Source organism: Enhydra lutris, unplaced genomic scaffold (genome assembly GCF_002288905.1).
Source record: "Enhydra lutris kenyoni isolate GAN:26980312 unplaced genomic scaffold, ASM228890v2 scaffoldscaffold3, whole genome shotgun sequence".
Taxonomy (NCBI): Eukaryota; Metazoa; Chordata; class Mammalia; order Carnivora; family Mustelidae; genus Enhydra; species Enhydra lutris.
Genome location: NW_019154087.1, coordinates 25,270,010 through 25,288,134, shown reverse-complemented (window position 1 = coordinate 25,288,134; position 18,125 = coordinate 25,270,010). Strand labels below are relative to the sequence as shown.

Genomic DNA, 18,125 nt, shown 5'->3' with positions numbered 1-18,125 from the left:
ACAATGACAGATTTCAGGAAACCCTATGTAATTTTTTCACATGATTTTTTCTGAAAATATAAGGTACTAACAGGGAGATACCAAGTACTTTTTTCATCTACAGTTGACGTTAATAAAGATCAGTTTGTTCTAAATGCTCTTCACTGACAGACTAATGAGTGTCCCAACCTAAGGGTTATTTATCAGACCATTAACATTTATATAGATGAACAGAAATGGGGAACTGATAACTGATAGTGTTTTCCAAAATATTCAAGATGGACACCAGAATGAATTCTCTGTATACTTTTGCCTGTACTTCAAGTCAATTAAAATTATGGGGGCATTGTTGGAAAAAAAATGGAGGTTAGATTAAAAAAGAGAAGAAGTCTTTTTATTTTTTTTCTTCTGTAACTCTTTTAGCAGGTAGTTCAGCTTCAACTTCACTGAATCTTGTTTATACATTCAGCATAACAGATCTTCTAAAAGGTCTATGTAGCTGTAATCTCTGCCCTCATTCTAGATGCCTGAGGATATAAGTATCCACTCTGCCACTTGATACTTCTTAGGGACTGACCTGCTCCTGAGAAATCCTTCCCAGTGTGTCCTCAGTTAAACTCCCATGATTCCTAGATGTTGCCATTTTCGAGACATAAGGCAACTAACATCTGCCTAGATTACCTCTCTACCCTGGGAATTTTAAGTCACTCTGTAAGGGAAAGAGAACTCAGCACTACTAACTCTCAGAATGAAAATTTTCCCCTTGCATGCTAATATTTTTAGAGTATTCATTGTCACTGAAAATAGACTTCCTCTTTCCCCTCTCATGCTGGAAAATCTTAGGTAATTATGAATAAAGCATTCTTTGCTTTTTCCCTCCTCCCGTAATGGATGCTTTACCTCCTGCTGTGAGGACTGTGGCTACTCATTCTGTACTTGACCTTTATATGAGAACTGAGATGCATTTTGAAGATGGAATTTTTACAATAACATTAGTCAGAATTTTTCTCTTCTTAGAGATGAAGTGTAGGTAAGGAAAGAAGTGCAAAGTCTAGGGAAAATGTAAGAGAAATTACTAACAAGGAAAGAAGAAATTAGAGTATTAACTATTTGTGAGAGAGAGACCGAAAGAATGATTTCACAAGTAACTCCCAGAGGAGTTCTTCCCTCATATCCAAAAAAGAATGTTATCTTGTGTTTAACTTTTTACAGATGGATAAGCTAAACTTCGGAGATATTTTCAGTGATAAATAAACCTAGGACTTGTTTTTAATAATATTTATTATCTTTGTGTTCGTGGTGAAATTATTTAACCTCTTCAAGCCTTGTTTTATTTGGCAAGGAGGAAAATGGGTCATAAGTAACAATAATGGGATTATATACATATATGGGTATATATGTACATGTATGGATAATATGTACAGGGCCTGGCACAACTGAATTCTAAATCTTTATTAGAATTTGTTTATTATTATGATTTTTACCATTATTAATGTTGCTTTGAGTTTTTAAACAATAAATTCAACCAAAGATTATTTCTTGAGTGCATATTAAGTACCAGGTACTCTTTAGGAACCAGAGTACATTACTAAGCAAAAAGGTTTCTGTACTTGTTTAGCTTAAAATCTAGAGTGACAGACAGGTATAAAGAAGATAAAGAAATAAAAATGTATAGTGCATTAAATACCAAGAAGTGCTAAGCATAAAAAATTTAAGACAGAAAAAGAAAATTGGAAGTGTGGTGAGGTAGTAATTAAAAATAAAGTAGTCCAAAAAATAAATAAATAAAAATAAAGTAGTCAAGAAAGACCTCATGAGAGATTAATTTTGATTAAAAACCTAAAAAAAAAAATGCTAATACACCATAAAGTCATATGGTGAAAAATAGGTAGAGGAGAATGCCACAAAGACCTAGAGGTGTAAAAAGTTTTCACAGAATGATTCAAACAGAATCAGAGGATCTTATACCGCTAAGTCATATACCATCTGTAAATATGTACACATATATCAAAGAAAGTGATACAGATAAGAACTTTGGAAGTTCAAGGAATAGCAATGTCCATCTAGAGTTAGAGAAGGACTTCTCAAGGGATGCAAAGGAAGATGGCAGATGGTGGCCTGGATCTTGATGGCTAGGAAGAAATTGGATAGTTGGCAGAAGAGTACAGACTTCCAGTTATAAGATGCCTAAGGTCTGGGCACCTCGGTGGCTCAGTGGGTTAAAGCCTCTGCCTTCAGCTCAGATCATGATCTCAGGGTCCTGGGATCGAGTCCCATATCAGGCTCTCTGCTCAGCAGGGAGCCTGCTTCCTTTCCTCTCTCTCTCTCTGCCTGCCTCTTTGCCTACTTGTGATCTCTCTCTGTCAAATAAATAAATAAAATCTTAAAAAAAAAAAGATGCATAACGTCTGAGAATCAAATGTATGGCATGGTGTCTATAGTTGCTAACTATATCAACTAGTTAGTTGATAACTAAATTTCAGTTGTGTAATTGAAATTTGTAAATTTCAGTTGTGCAATTGAAATTTGCTAAGAGTGGAAGTGTTCTCACACACACAAAGAATGGTAAAAATGTGAGGTGATGATGTTCATTAACTTGATGGGGGGAATCCTTTCATGATTTCTATGGAGAGCAAATCATCACATTGTGCACTTTAAATATCTTACAGCTTTATTGGTCAATTATACCTCAATAACGCTGAAAGAAAACCCCCAAAGAAAAAGTTCTAATTAAAGTTAATTTTTATATGTTATGGTTCCATAGTCTTTACACTGTCAGCCATAAAAGCAATAACAACAACAACAAAAAAACAGGGAATGATACCCTAGTGGAGAAGTGGAAGAAAAACAGCATGAGATGGAGAGAAATAAGGATGTTGGCGTTGAGGGCAAGTGGGCAAGGCAAAGGGCGAGGGGGGTAGGCAAAGGGAGGCTACCTTGTATAGGGATGACAGGTGGTGGGAGAGAAGATAGAAAAGCAGGTGAGGCCAAATTTTGTAAAGCTCTTAGGCCAGGCTAATGATGATTACATGCCATCATACAAATACTGAGAAGCAGTGGAAGCAGGTGAGTCTTTAAAGAGATGCATTCAGGTCATTAGCAATATTATTTTGACAAGTTTAGGTGGGTATGGAGATGGAGGAAGTGGTTTAAGTGATTTAGGATTGAAGTTGAGAACATGGATTATGATGTTAGAGGTAAGATTGAAAAAGAAAGATTTGATAGGGAAAATTCAGAGGATTTATTCACTAATTGCAAATAGAAGATAAGAGTAAAAGTTTTCAGGTTTTAAATGACCAAGTAAGTGTTAGCATTAAAGAAAATAGGGAAGTAGGGGCATATCATGAGTTTGAATTCATGGTGATGGAGGTGAGACAATGCAGGGTAGGTATCCTTAAGACTATTAAGGATAAAGTTCATGCAATGTTTGACAGGGTGAATTGAGTTGCTAAGAGAAATTTTTCACTGTGCATTGAAATCTATGTAAATATTAACCTAGTACAAAAATTGTAAGAGAATATGCCTATCAAAACATTGTATTTTTACACCAGGTTGGAATAACAGAGAATCATAAAAGTATTGCCGCAAAATGGGCCATTAGACATCACCTTCGTCCAATTGGCTAATTTTATGGCAGACTAAAGGGTACCCAGACCTAATACATGACTTCCTAAAGGTCATGTCATTAGCTATTGGCAAAACCTGTTCTACCCCCAGGTGTCCTTATTGAGACCTACTGCCCCTCCATGTCATCTCTAAGAAGTGTTAATGCTTTGTATTTTGCTTCTTGTTTGTGGAGAAAAGAGAAGATTTGGATTTGCCCTTTAGAATTCTCTTGTAGCCATTCTTCTAATTATTATGTACATTCTCACCCTTTCTCATGAACCAGACCTTACTCATTTACAAGCTTCACTCTTCTTGCTTTAGTCATTTTCTCCCACCTATGGTCATTGTTGATGTATCCTGATTAAAGAATAAGTCATCCTTCTATTTCATCAATAGTTTGAGACAGAACAGTTATTTCTAGTATTATATTTTTTCTGTTTGTCTTTCAGAAGAAAAATGGCTTTTCTTATCTCAAATTTAAATCACCACGTAGACTTCAAAATGAAGACTCCAAATGTCCTTTCCTTGCAGACCAGTCTTATGAACTAAATTCCATCATCATTATTCTAACAAACCCGATTGATTTATCCTTTGTCACAGGACTTTAAAACAAAAATAAATCCTAGAGATCATCTGATGCAGTGCTCTTCAAACTATTATCCTCCTACCCATCTGTTACTAAATGTTTTCTTTTTAATAAAATGTAATTATTTAGCAGTGTGCAGAAGTGTATTTAAAAGAGGAAAATGTTTACTTTTTCATTTACAATGGTGCTACAGATCTTTCTTTATGTTTCTTTACTCTCTCCATTGCATATCTACATTGTGCTACAAGTCATGGCTGAACTGTATGAAAGCTGTATCTTGTGTATATTTTAAGGCTCAGATTGGTCTCATTGTCTCTATGTCCCAAGAGACTGAGTTGTGGAAGACTATTGACATTCTTATGGGATTCTGCTGAGAACTTTGGCAATCCTTGAATTCACAAATAACATTGTAGCATTTTTTTTTTTTGCATTAATGCCTATCCACCTGTGACCTATGCTATGAGTTTAGAATAAGTAAGCCATGCTAAAATAGATTACACACTATGAAAACTATTTTCACCATTCTTGTTTCAGTTTCCCCATCAAACAGTGAAGTATCAGTAGTCTCCATCAATCTCACAGGATATTTTAAGCAGAAATGAAAGTCTTATGAAAACACTTTATATTCTGGAAGAAAGTTGTAATGCAAATGAAGGCATTAGAAATGTTTACCCATTTTTACAGGTGTTAATCTAACCAAAGCTTTTTTTCAAAATGTGAAATAATGTAGTCAATATAGTCTCCCCTTATGAAGGACTGGAGGAGGGATGTTCCAAGATGCCCAGTGGATGCCTGAAACTGTGGATAGTACCCTATATATACTGTTTTTTCCCCTATACATGCATACCTGCGATGAAGTTTAACTCACAGACACAGGAGGAGGTTAAGAACAATAACTAAAAACAGAACAACTATAACAATATACTCTAATTAAAGTTCCATGAATGTGCCCTCTCTCTCACCTTTTCTCTCTCCTCTCCATCAAAATACCTCTTTTTCTAATAATGATGTGAGAAGATAAAATGCCTACATGATGAAATGAAGTGAGATGAATGACCTAGGCAGTGTGACATAGCACCTTCTGACCATGTGTCAGAAAGAGGATCATCTGCTTCTGGATGGTGGATGACCACAGATGACCAAAATTGCAGAAAGCAAAAACAAGTGGACGGGAGGCAGGGACTACTGTAGTGTGTTATCTTGGCTATTTTAGTGTTGAGAAGATTGGGAGAATAACTAATGGGTTTCTTGGATAATCTGTGACTATTTAGTTAACATTGTATATGTTTATTGCACTTTTGTAATTCCTAAAGGCATATATAGTCCTTGATTTTTCCTAGGAGTCTTAGAGGGACTTTAAGAAACAAACAAACAAAAAACCTTGGCCATCTTCTCAAGATCTTGAATCCTCCTCCATACTTACACGTGTGTACACACATGTGCTTTCTTAAATCCTCCTAGCCAGCTTGCTTCCTACTTTATTGCGACTATTGAACTTACTGGGCACGAACTTCTGCTTCTCTTTTCCATTCATACCCTCAAATCCAGCTTATCCATATTGCCTCTCTTCAGAATTTTCTCATTTTTTCCGTGAATTATTTTTTAATTGTTCCTTCTGGTATTCTTTTCTTTTTCCTGTTGGTCAATTGAAAGTGTCCCAGTGTGCTTACTCTTAAATGCAGATCTAACCATGTATTCTCCTTCTTAATATGCTTTGATGAATACCCATTGTTAAACTTTCCTAAAGCAGTAGAAGCTTCCCCCTCCCCACCCCACAAAATTTTTACAATTACAATGGAGTTCATCTGGTCATTGCAGAAATAGATGCAATGTGGCAACTCTTAGGGTCACCTACTCACCCCTCTTTAACCAATGTGGCCCTGAACAATTCTATGAACCCTTGATACCTAAAGTCCTCAGTTTGGAAAACCATTGGCCTACAGAAAACAGATCAAACTGTATGCTTGATATCCCTATCTGGCTCTTAATTACTCTTCAACTTCCAGGTCACCATATTGTCCCTCAGATTCCATGAGGTAATTATTTCTAACTCTTTATAGGTCTTGAACCTAACATATTTCACACATCCAAGCCTTTGTACTGGCTATTTCTTGCCTCTGCCTTTTCCATAAAGACCCAGCTCAGGTTTCTCATCAGCAAGGCCTCATATTTATGACACTTGTGTTCCTCAAACCCCGCACTTACTGTAGTCACATGTGCCTGTTTCTCTACAAACTCAAATCCCTAAGGCAAAGGCCATGTCTCATCTTCTTATTCCTAGTATTTTGCACAGCATCTGGCTACATAGTAGTCATTCAATGCCACTCTCAAAACAATTCACTTCGTGATTTTTTCATATCTTTTATTTTTTTTTCTTTGTCTTTAGTCTTTATTAAAATAGATAAAACACCTGTCCCATTTGGGGATGGAAATGGGGGGAGGTAAGGAACTGTGGAAGGTGAGTAGTTGGAACTTCAGGTGTCTAGGCATAGCAATATCATATACAAAGTTAACATTATTTCAGAGCTTGTACCCCACACGTACCGAGTTGTAACTAACACTTGTATAAGTAACATTTGCTACCAAAATGTTTTGTTCCTGCAGTATCCTACCCAAATTAAATTTATTGCCCCTGGGATTAGTGTTTTTTGTTGACTCTTTTGGGGGACTTTAGGGATGTATTCAGTGTTCTAATTCCAGTAGTATTGATAAACATAAATGCTTCACTGCAGGAAGAGAGATTTGAAAGGTGCTGTAGATGATATTTAATGTCTACTGGATGATAATTTTAATGACTAATACTCAAGACCTTGTTTAGTAAAACATGAATTTGGAAAGTGGTTTGAAAATACCAGAAAGTTTAGTTGATGATAGATTGTGTTCTCTAGCAGTTTTTGTTTTGTTCTGTTTTTTAGTCTCAGGGAGGAGGAGAAAAGTGATCAGTGTACTTCAGAACATAGGCTCTTTGGGAAGCCATATGTTTGGCATTGTTGTCTGGGTGCTTTATGGTATTAAGAGGGCTGGAAATGTGTGCACCCCTGCAGGGCTCTATCAATATGCTGGATCTCTAGAGAGCATTTTTGGAAATATTTCTGAGCTCCAGGTTCCCTAACCAAATAGTAAAGTGATTATTAGAATCCACAGCTTTTCTAGATTATGAGAAGTCCTAGAAGAGAGTAAGTAAACTTCTCGATTAAAATGCAGCATTGAACACTTGAATATATTAAATGTATTTCACTTAGAACAAAACAAATGGGTAACTTTTTGTCATATATACTGAAAGTATAAAACCAGGTGTTCTCAAAGAGGTTTTATTTCCCGGCACCGCGGTGGCTCAGTCCGTAAACGTCTGTGCAGGTCGTGATCCCAGAATCCTGGGATTGAGCCCAGCATCTGATTCCTTGCTCAGAGGGAAACCTGCTTCTCCCTCTCCCACTTCCCTTTCTCGTCTTCCCTCTCACCTTATCTCTCTCTGTCAAATAATAAATAAAAAATCTTCAAAAAAAAAAAGGTTTTTATTTCTCTTGTGCAATTTCATACTTTCTTAAGGTATAATGTAGTAGTTTTCTTTGTTTAATTTGTACTTTAGTTGTTCCCTTCTCATTTCAAAGATGGGTCACTTTTTTAGACATTTTAAAAATTGAGATTACTTTGATGCTCATTCCACTAGCAAGTCTTCCTGGAGTAGCAACGTAGTAAAGCATATCTGAATGTCTAGCATAGAGTTAAGTATTTAATACTTTCTGACTGAGTGATAGGATTATCCTCCTACAGGAAGGAGGATGACTTAATATCAAAATACTTTTTTAAAATTGTAGTTTTTATTAATGATGTAGAAGATACTTCTCTTCATTACATGGGTCATACAACCAGCATTTATCATAAAATGCCTACTTTCAGATCTAGTTGTCTGGTCACTGGTCACTGTAGTCCTGGGGCACACCACCTTCCTTGCCTGCAAGTACATGCCATTTCCTCACACTCAAGTGGCAGCATACTTTTTTTTTCTTTACACAAGCAGCTGATAAACCAGATCTCTTCCATCTTTAATTTGCTAATGTGATTGTATAAATCATTGTTGAAGATTTTAAAGATTTTATATATTTATTTGATAGAGAGAATGATAGAGCACAAGCAGGGGGAGAAGCAGAGGGAAAGGGAGAAGCAGGCTCCCCGCTAAGCAGGGACCCAGAGGCAGGGCTCAATCCCAGAACCCTGGGATCATGACCTGAGCCAAAGGCAGATGCTTAACCAGCTGAGCCACCCAGGTGCCCCAGTGTTAAAGATTTTAATATTTAATTTATTAAATTCCATTTTGTTATTTTCGGTTTCTCTTTTAAGCCTATGCAAATTTATGAAATTTATTTCCATTCCATGTATTGTTTATAAACACACACACTCCTCTCATTTCCTCTATAAATTTTGTAAAGATGACTTCTTTGTTATTATTGATTTAAATGTTTATATAATTTCTTTTTTTTTTTAAGTGGATAATCGTTAAGAGAACAAATCATATGTTTTTGATTAAAATCTTATCTAAAATTTAGAAGAACTCTTACTTGTTATGTTCTCCTTCTTCTCTATTCTTAACTTTCTCCTCTGGAAAATGGAGGCATCAGATATCTTACTTTATAGGAGAAAAGGATTTACTTTCTTGATATAACACCATACTTTTAAAACATTAAAAGTTAGGTTTATATTTATAACTAGCAGCATAATAGATGGCTCCCACAGACTGGAGGCAGCTGGAGAAGGATGAGATGTACTCTGCCCACCCCTCACCCCCACCATGTCCTCCTTCCTTAAATAAAGGGCAGATATGGGATTGGCAAGGCCTTACTGGAGTCATTTTAAGGAATTTGTTCAGTGAGTTGGACTCAGTGATGAATCATGAACCTAAGGATGTACTAGAAAGTAGGTTTGAACATGTCCAAGCAACTTTCTCAGTTCTGAATGTGTGGTTCCTTTTGCCTTTACTTAGAGATGTTCCATTGGTTGTGCATAGAATGCATTTTTCATCTTATTTTCAATATAACCAATTTATCAGGAATAGCAGGTAATATACCTGATAATAAATCATAGAAACCTGAGAATGTTTGGTCTAAGTAAGATTAGAATATGAGGGTTGGAATGATACAACAAGCACAACTGGCACTGATATGAAGAACTGTGATTTGGAGGTACCTGGGAGGCTCAGTGGGTTAAGCCCCTGCTTTCGGCTCAGGTCATGATCTCAGGGTCCTGGGATCGAGTCCCGCATCGGGCTCTCTGCTCAGCAGGGAACCTGCTTTCCCCCCTCTCTCTGCCTGCCTCTCTGTGTACTTGTGATCTCTGTCAAATAAATAAATAAAATCTTTAAAAAAAAACAACTGTGATTTGTTTTTAGAGGATATTAGAACTGATATATATAAACTTTATACTTCATGATTGTTTCCCTAAGCCTCAGTTCATCCATTATGTCTATTTGGAAAAATTCCTTCAAGAGTTTTGTTTTGTCAACCTAGGAAAAGGTATATTTATATATAAAAAAAATCTGCTAATTCCCTATTCTTTATATGTTCACTTAACCACTATCTAATTACCTTTTTATTTAATTCTCATTTACTCCCTTCTACTTTTTAACTGTTTTTCATTTTCCTCCCTTTCTGAAAACACTGCTTCTTGTTTATCTGATATGAATACATACACACACACACACATATTTTTAAAAATAACTAGGTCAGGGACGCCTGGGTGGCTCAGTTGGTTAAGCAGCTGCCTTCGGCTCAGGTCATGATCCTAGCGTCCTAGGATCGAGTCCCACATCGGGCTCCTTGCTCGGCGGGGAGCCTGCTTCTCCCTCTGCCTGCCATTCTGTCTGCCTGTGCTCGCTCGCTCTCTCTCCCTCTCTGACAAATAAATAAAATCTTTAAAAAAAAAAAAAAAAACTAGGTCATACTCTTAATCAAAATGAGAAAGAAGGTTGACTTCACTGGGGTGCTTTTGTTGTGTTTTATGTTCCTGAGATAATTATGTCTTGAGATACTTGATAATACTGTGATTGAAAGACCTATTGCTGAATCCTTCTACCCCTGGAAGATTGATAAGAATTTCCTTTAAATTCAGTTATTCAACTGAATCATTTAAGTACTTGCAAATCACGAATATACTTTGGAAACATTACATGTGATATATTTTTAAAAATTGGATGAATTGCCCTTGAAAACAAAATCACTTCTTCAAAAAAGGCCCCACTTTCCCCAAATACATAATGGAGAAGAAATCTTTTCCTATTGAAGTGATTCAGACTTACATTATTTGCTCTCTTGTTTAATGCAAGGGATTTCTTAACAATTTTATGAGAAGTGTAAGTATATTTTCATGCATTCATAATCAGTACAACAGATATAAGGCAAAAACAAAAAAAAGGATTTAAAAGTGATAGATAATATGTGCATTGGTGCTATCCTAATTTCTGTTCCCATTTCAGTGTTTAATAGCTTTCTGTAAATAAAATTATCAGTTGATAACATTTAAACTAGGCACGTTAGTAAATGGATATAAAAGCTTATATATGAGCTTTTTTAAACAAAAATTAATTTTACTGAGGGGGTTTCAGGACTACTAATCATGGATTACATGAAGCCTAGTATAAAGCAACAGAAGGTCACCTCCAAGTCAGGGGTAGAGTTGAATCCCTGCCAATATAGTTAAATAAGGTACTCAACAGGACACCTTCATCCAAAATCTGTACATTATCAGCTCTTCCCCTTCAGATTTGTGTGACCATGAGAATTGCTGCATGTTTCCTGAGATAACACCTGTCCCCCAGCTTCAATCCTTGACATATTGTGAACAAAGATATGTGTCCAATGCACTAGTTCCCAGACAAATAAATGAATGAGTACACACACACACACACACACACACACACACACACACACCTCTTCAAACTTTATTACTACAGAGGATTACAAAAACTGGATAAATAACCTGTGTTAATCTTAATGAATAGATGATGCTAAAAGTAATATGAAAATAAAATTAATTCTGTTTTTCCTGATCCTTGCCTTTAAGCCTGAGTCTTCTGAGAGGTAAGGTGACTGCTTCCGGTGGAGTGGTGAATTACTGGTGGCACTGGGCCTGCCTCTCAGATCCTCTGAATGCTTTCTACCCACTGCTCCATACAACCTCTATCTTAAAAATCTGTTATTCATAGTTTTTCTTTTTAATCTTTTTCATAAACTGATACATTGTTATTAAAGAAATTATTAAAGGAAGCACTTTTCTAATTACCCATTGTTCTCAAATATCTTAGTGATTTTTTTCTTCTCTGAAATTCTATATTCCTTAAAAGCAATGGACTTTTGTGCCCTCTTCTGAATGACAGTTTAGTAACATCATAACTTTAATCAATAAATCATGGCCACATTAAGCCCTTCTTTTGAACCATATTTCTACTTACTTTTTATAATGAAGCTTGGGTGTTTCTCTCTCTCTCTTTTCTTTTCTTTTTCTTTTCCTTCAGTTCTTGTAATTTTTATTGAAGGGAAAGTACCATCCTTTAGGTTCTATAGTTTTGTAATAGGATTACTGACAACAAAAGAGGGGTTACTGTATTATCACCGTAAATATTTTTTATATCAATTTTTTATTTACATTGTAGTTAGTTAACATATAGGGTAATAGTGGTTTCAGGAATAGAATTTAGCGATTCATCACTTACATACAGCACCCGGGTGAAGAGATGGAGTGGCTGTTAACTATAGCAGGCAAAATGAAAATTTAGTAAATGCAGACATCTTCTAGAACAAAAGATAGTTGGAAAAGGATGTGGTAGGAGACGGTTTTCCACTATGGATTTACGGGAAAATAATCTTGTTTCTAACTGCTTAAAATCCTAAACAGTACTGTAAATGGTTGGGAATTGAATGCGCTTGTGTCAAAGAAAGGTCTTTGTATATATTTATTGGCACACTTCATCACACAGAAAGGAGTGCCTGACTCTGGGAACCATACCTGCTGAACTCCTAATTACAGTAGTGATGCTACCGAGCACTAGCAAATACGAAAAAGAGTCAGAGGCATGATTGAAGATGTTGAGGAAATGTCTTAGACAAGATTTGAGTAAGTTTTAATTGTAGTAAGAGATACACACCTCTCTGAAGTCCTCCCCAACCCCTGAAGCAAATTTAGCCCCTTTCTTTGCTATGTCTCCAAAGCATGTTTGTAAGAATCTAGTAGAAAACTAATAACACTATTTCCTTATGATGTTTCAAGAACCTGTCTTCCTCAGGGACAAGAATCTTGAATCCTTCATACATACCAGGCACTTAATAAATATTCAAATGAATAATGGGCTACTATTGCCTAAAAATACAGAAACCATGTAATATCAGGTATACATTTAATAGAAAAAAGTATTCTCAGTTATTCAGAATAATTTACTTATAGAAAAATCTTTAGTATAATCTCTTCTTTAGCATAAGAGTTGCATATTTTTTGGAAAATAGAAAGAGGATCTTTGAGAACATTTGAGCTCTGGAACTAATTGTCAGATAATAATTTGAAAAGTTTAAAGATTATGGTCCAAAGATATAAATTTATTTAGGCGTTATACCTCTTTTGAGCTTATTTTAGCATTGTAGTTTCCCTATGCCACCATTCTATCTAGGTTTTCTAATTTGTTCATCAAAAGTGTATAGCATTTTATTTTTTAATATTCTCTATATCTGTATTTATGGCACCTCTGTCTACACTAATGTGTGTGTGTGTGTGTGTGTGTGTGTGTTTTCTTATTGCCTTAGTGATTTTTCTGTCCATTGTATTATTTTCAAAGAAATACAGTGGGGGATGCCTGGGAGCTCAGTTGGTCAAGTGTCTGCCTTTGGCTCAGGAATGATCCCAGGGTCATGGGATAGAGCCCTGCATCTGTGCTTCCTGCTCAGCAGGGAGTCTGCTTTTCCCTCTGCCTGCTCTGCCTGCTGCTCCCCCTGCTTGTGCTCACTCTCTCTCTCTCTGACAAATAAATAAATAAAATATTTTTTTAAAAATCTGCTCTTGGATTTATTCATGGAACCTACTATATATGTTTTTGTTATTAATTAATTCTCTTATTACTAATTACTTTCCTTTGCTTAAGTTTATTTTCCTAAATTATTGGGTTAGAATGCTTGTATGTCATTTATTTTATTCTGTTTTGTGTTGTAAAAGATTTTAAGGCTGTGGTTATAATTCAGCCTCTGCTCATGCATTTCAAGATGCACTATATTCATTATCTGTTTCTCAGAAATCCTTTCTTCTGAAGTTTTCATTAAAAAAATAAAGTTTTCATTTCTTCTTTGAATAAAATGTTATTTAGAAAAAGTAAAACAAAAACCTGTTAGCTTTTTCTCTATTTGATGGACATTTTTGCAAAATGAACTCAATTTTTTTTCTTCTTTTGATTCTGTTTTATATTTTGCTGTAGAATTATGATAACTGGTTCTATTTTCCTTAACTTCTTAATTGCAGTCTCTTCTCCAATTTAGTCATCCATCTGCTATTTTAAAAAGTACCTGTGGAAAAAATAAATAAATAAATAAATAAAAAGTACCTGTGAAAACTTCCCTTGGCAGGACAAGGCACAGGAGATCTACAGTTTATTTCTAGAACACTAAGCAAATCATTTCTGAAAGCATGATCTTCTACTACTGTTCAGTAATATGTTAATTTTTTTTTCTTTTAGTTGAAGTTCTAGTGTTTTTTTTTTTTTCATAGGTATCATTCTGGATTTGCTCTCCCTACTTATTCATACATCCTTGAAGGGGGGCTGATTCACCTACTACCACAAAAATGTGAGAGTACCTTAGACTATTCAAGACATTCTTTTACTGGGACATTTAGAACATTATTACTTTTTTCTATTTGTTGAAACTATTGCTTAAGAGATCAGGTCACCCCACCCCCCAGTCTGTCTTTGTATTTCTCTTTCACTTGTTGTGGGCTCTAGTCCAGGTTCATAAATTGGTTTTGTCTGATTTCCCTCCTTCTTTCCTCCCTCCTTCTTCCTTTCTTCCCTTCCCTCCCATTCCTTCCCCTCCTCCCTTTCCTCCCCCTACCCTCTCCCCTTACAATAAGGGGTATTGGGCAGTCAGATAGGGTTTTCTTTATTTTCCACAACTGGCTCAGGAAGAGGGACTATGATATTAGACTCAGCGTTGTCCTTTAATATGGATTCACATGCAGTTTATCCATAAATTCCTCAAACTTTCTTTCCGCTGGCACTGTTTCCTGGTATTTTAGTGCTGATGTGGGATATTTTCCAATTTTTCTTTTTTGATTATTTCAGTGATTCACTGGAAGAGGGCTGGGATGTCTGTTCTTATGTTACCACTTCTCTGCAAGTCCTCCAGCCTAATTTTGTTCATGAACATGATGAAAATTAGCTCCTCAAATGGATTTAATATTGGATGCTGCTTTCAAGGAAATTCAAAATAGAAAGCAGGCTTTCAAGAAGAAAGAATAAATTATCAACCAGTCTCACGAGGACAGAAATAAGCCAAATCTTATGAAACAGGTTTTAGAGTAAACCTTTTTTTTTTTTTTTAACGTTTCTAATTTAAGTTGAACTCTTCAAATGAAACTGAAGATCTAAACTCTTTAACTCATAAACATTCTAAGCATGAATTCATAGGAATCTATAAGCTCCCTGGGAATTTTACATAAATTTTGCTAGGAAAAGGGTACTAGTTGCTTTCATATGATTCTCAACAGGATCTCAGAGCTTAGAAATGAATGCTGCAAATGCCTAAGAAAATTATGGCAAAAATTCATTATCTTATGAGTTTCTAGTTTAGGTAATAAGCCTAATTCCACAAGAGATTGATTTAGCACGAACACAAAAACTTTAAGCATGAGAACTCTTTTTACTACATAAAAGGGGAGTAAAGAGCTAAAACTGGAGTGCAGAAAACTAGATGATTTGAAGTACATCCAGAATAATCCACAGATTTTAAACAAGATCCTATATTGCGTAGTTCCTCTGGTATGCTGAAGGAGGAAGGACGAGGGAGTTTTAAAGACAAGTGGAGAGCACGTTTAGTTTCTCTTGGCCTGTTTTAGTTTCACCGTCTGTATTAAGGGAACATAAGAAGGAACTAAAACGATTGGTCGTGATGGCAACTGTGTGCTTCTATGGTCGCAGAAGGGAAAAGAGCCCAGCTATTTCCCTCTTAACACAACCTTTTCTGCTAAAGGTATTTTGCTGACAATACCTTCATTATGCAGTTAGGCACTAGTAGAATAAATAAAGCATATTCTTCTGATGTATCAGAATATTTTCATCTGCTGTTTGTTTTGGTGGACTGGTAGAACATATTTCTACAAAAATTGAGCCAATTGATTGTTCAGTTTGTGAACTACTGTCCAGGACTGAGCAGGACCGCTCAGTATATCCCTCTGTATTACTGAGAAGGCGTCTGAAGAATCCGTTTCCCAAATTAGGAGACTCTGGTGTTTTCATTTATTTTTGTCATCTAATTATTTTTCTAACCATTAATGAAGTATAAAGGATGCAGAAAGACCTGATTTCTTTTTATGAGCAACAAGTTAAAAGACCTAATTAGGGCATATTTATTTTACTACTTAACTTTTATATTTCCTGAATCTTTTCCAATCATATAAAAGTTGCTGAACGTGCTCAATTTTATTTACTAGCTTATACGATGAAAAAGAGTAAAATAGGAGTGTGTTGGACACAGTGGTGAGTAGACAGTGTTTCCAATTAATCTCAAAGTTTGGGATTAATTTAGTATTAATTCTATTCTTTGGTGTCTTCCTGTTTTTTGTTGTGTTTTGTTTTTTTGTTTTGAGGAGTTTCTTTTTGACATGGTGACCTTCCATAACAAAGAGGAAACAGCAGGAAACTTGGTACCAATTAAAACCAGTCTCCTTCCACCAAAAAACTGAAATGTCAGCAAATGTAATCTCAAATTCAAATAGTGATAAGTGTTTTAGAGTGAAACAGGAATAAAGGAACAAAGCTATTAAATTTCAACATCTGCTGGAAAACAATTAAAATGCATGCCAGTTTAATTAAGTTTGGTATTTAATAAGTTACAACTTGCGCAGCGGTAGTGTAAATAGATACCTGATGCATGGGGTAGATGTTTGGGTGGGGTCTCTTTCCAGCAAGATTGAATAAACTGGGATGAATGTCTGCATGAATATTGTTTATATATTCACCTTTCGTATTCATTCCAGCTATGAGTTATTCAACCACTGTGATGAAGTTTGTACCAAAAAAATTCCAAGTTAAGTTTGCATCTGATTAGCAGTGTTTAAAGCTTGAATTTTTCTAGGATGAGTCAAGTGTAATAACAGGTTTCTGGATCCAAACAAGTCTTCAACCTTATCTGGAAAGAAACTTAAAATTCGAACTATCTGTTCTTACCATAACCAAGATGCTCTGGATAATCCTAGACACAATGCACTGACTTTGGTTCCTTCTATCACAAAGTCAGTTGAATTGCCTTCCAAGGTTAGGGGTCTGAATACTCTGTGCCCATTGATTCAGGTCCATGGCTAACATGATGTGCCTCTAACAGCTTTCTTTTAACTAAAATAGTACCCATGCCAGCTTGGTTTGTCACAGTGAGAACAGAACCGAAATCTGATAGCAGATTTCTCTCATATTTTTTGTGTGTTTCTTATTAAAATTAAATATGTGACTTTACTCTTCTACAGTGAATAAAAGATGTCTTTAGGAAAATTCAGAAATCTTAAACTTGTAGCTATCCATGATATAAGCATTTCAAATAGAAACAGAAAACTTAGTGTTTATTTCTAATCACCTGGGAATACTGAAATGCTAAGACCTTTCCCATGGGGTTGGCACACAGTATATGGATATAGACATTTTATTGACATTTCAGGTTTGTTTATCTACAGTGGAGCCTATCAAGAATAATCATATCTATTCTGCTTTCATTCAGTCAACAGGCAATTTTTGAGTGCCTGCTGCATACCTGTGTTAGGTTTTAAGATGGGGAGGGAAGGTAGATAAAGCATAGTATTTGCCTGGAGGGATTTTAGAAATAACTGAGCCAAAGGACAACCCACATTAGTGATAGCTAGAGGAGTTATCAAGGGAACTTAGGCTCCAAACCCCTCTGAAGTTCTTGCATTTTTATCCAGTGTGCTAAAAAAAAAAATAAATGAATCATTTTTTATTATAGTTAAGCACTTTTTTGAGGGTTTGTTTTTGTATTTGTTGGGACCTGGATTGGAAATAAACATGTATGGGAAGAGACTTTAAACTTGTTTTTCTCAACTGCTAATTCAATGACTAGGTTTCATTTTTTTCTAAGTAATACCTTATCTATACCCGACAGTATTTTTTTTTCTATTTATAGAAATGTTGTGTGTTCCAGCTTTTAATATGTTTAGTCACTAAAATAAATTTCTGTGTTCGAATGTATGATTGCTAAATGTAAATCTTAAGATTGTTAGGAACCAGCAGGAAAGAGAATATGTATACGCTGTAATTCATTCCTTCATCATATATTGAATATCTACTGAGTTAAGTATTTCAATTATGACTATGAAACTGATAGACCCAACTCTTACTCTGCAAGAAGTTTAAGTCTGATGGAGGATCCAGATAGGAAATAGGTAGATATACTATGATGTGGTAAGTGCTATGATGAGGAAAAATACAAGGTGTTCTTGGAACACTCTGGAGAGCATCTGACACTCTCTTGGAAGGTCATTCAAGGTTTCCTAGAGGAAGTATTGACAATACTAAGACCTGGATAGAATATGTGAGAGTTAATTTGCCCAGAGGGGTAAGGGTAAAGAGGAGAGAGATAGGGAAAGTTTGTTACAGTGAGAGGGACTACATGTATAAAAGCATAGGGGCAATTGAAAACATGGTATGTTAAAAGAACTATAAATTTCATATATATATATATATATATATATATATATATATATA

At 35.5% G+C, this 18,125-nt stretch overlaps 1 protein-coding gene across 1 annotated transcript in view; it reads left to right on the top strand.

Annotated features, from left to right (window-relative positions):
- Window positions 1-18,125, top strand: part of LOC111153570 (tet methylcytosine dioxygenase 2) — a 136,551-nt gene that overhangs the window by 40,738 nt on the left and 77,688 nt on the right. The window lies entirely within an intron of this gene.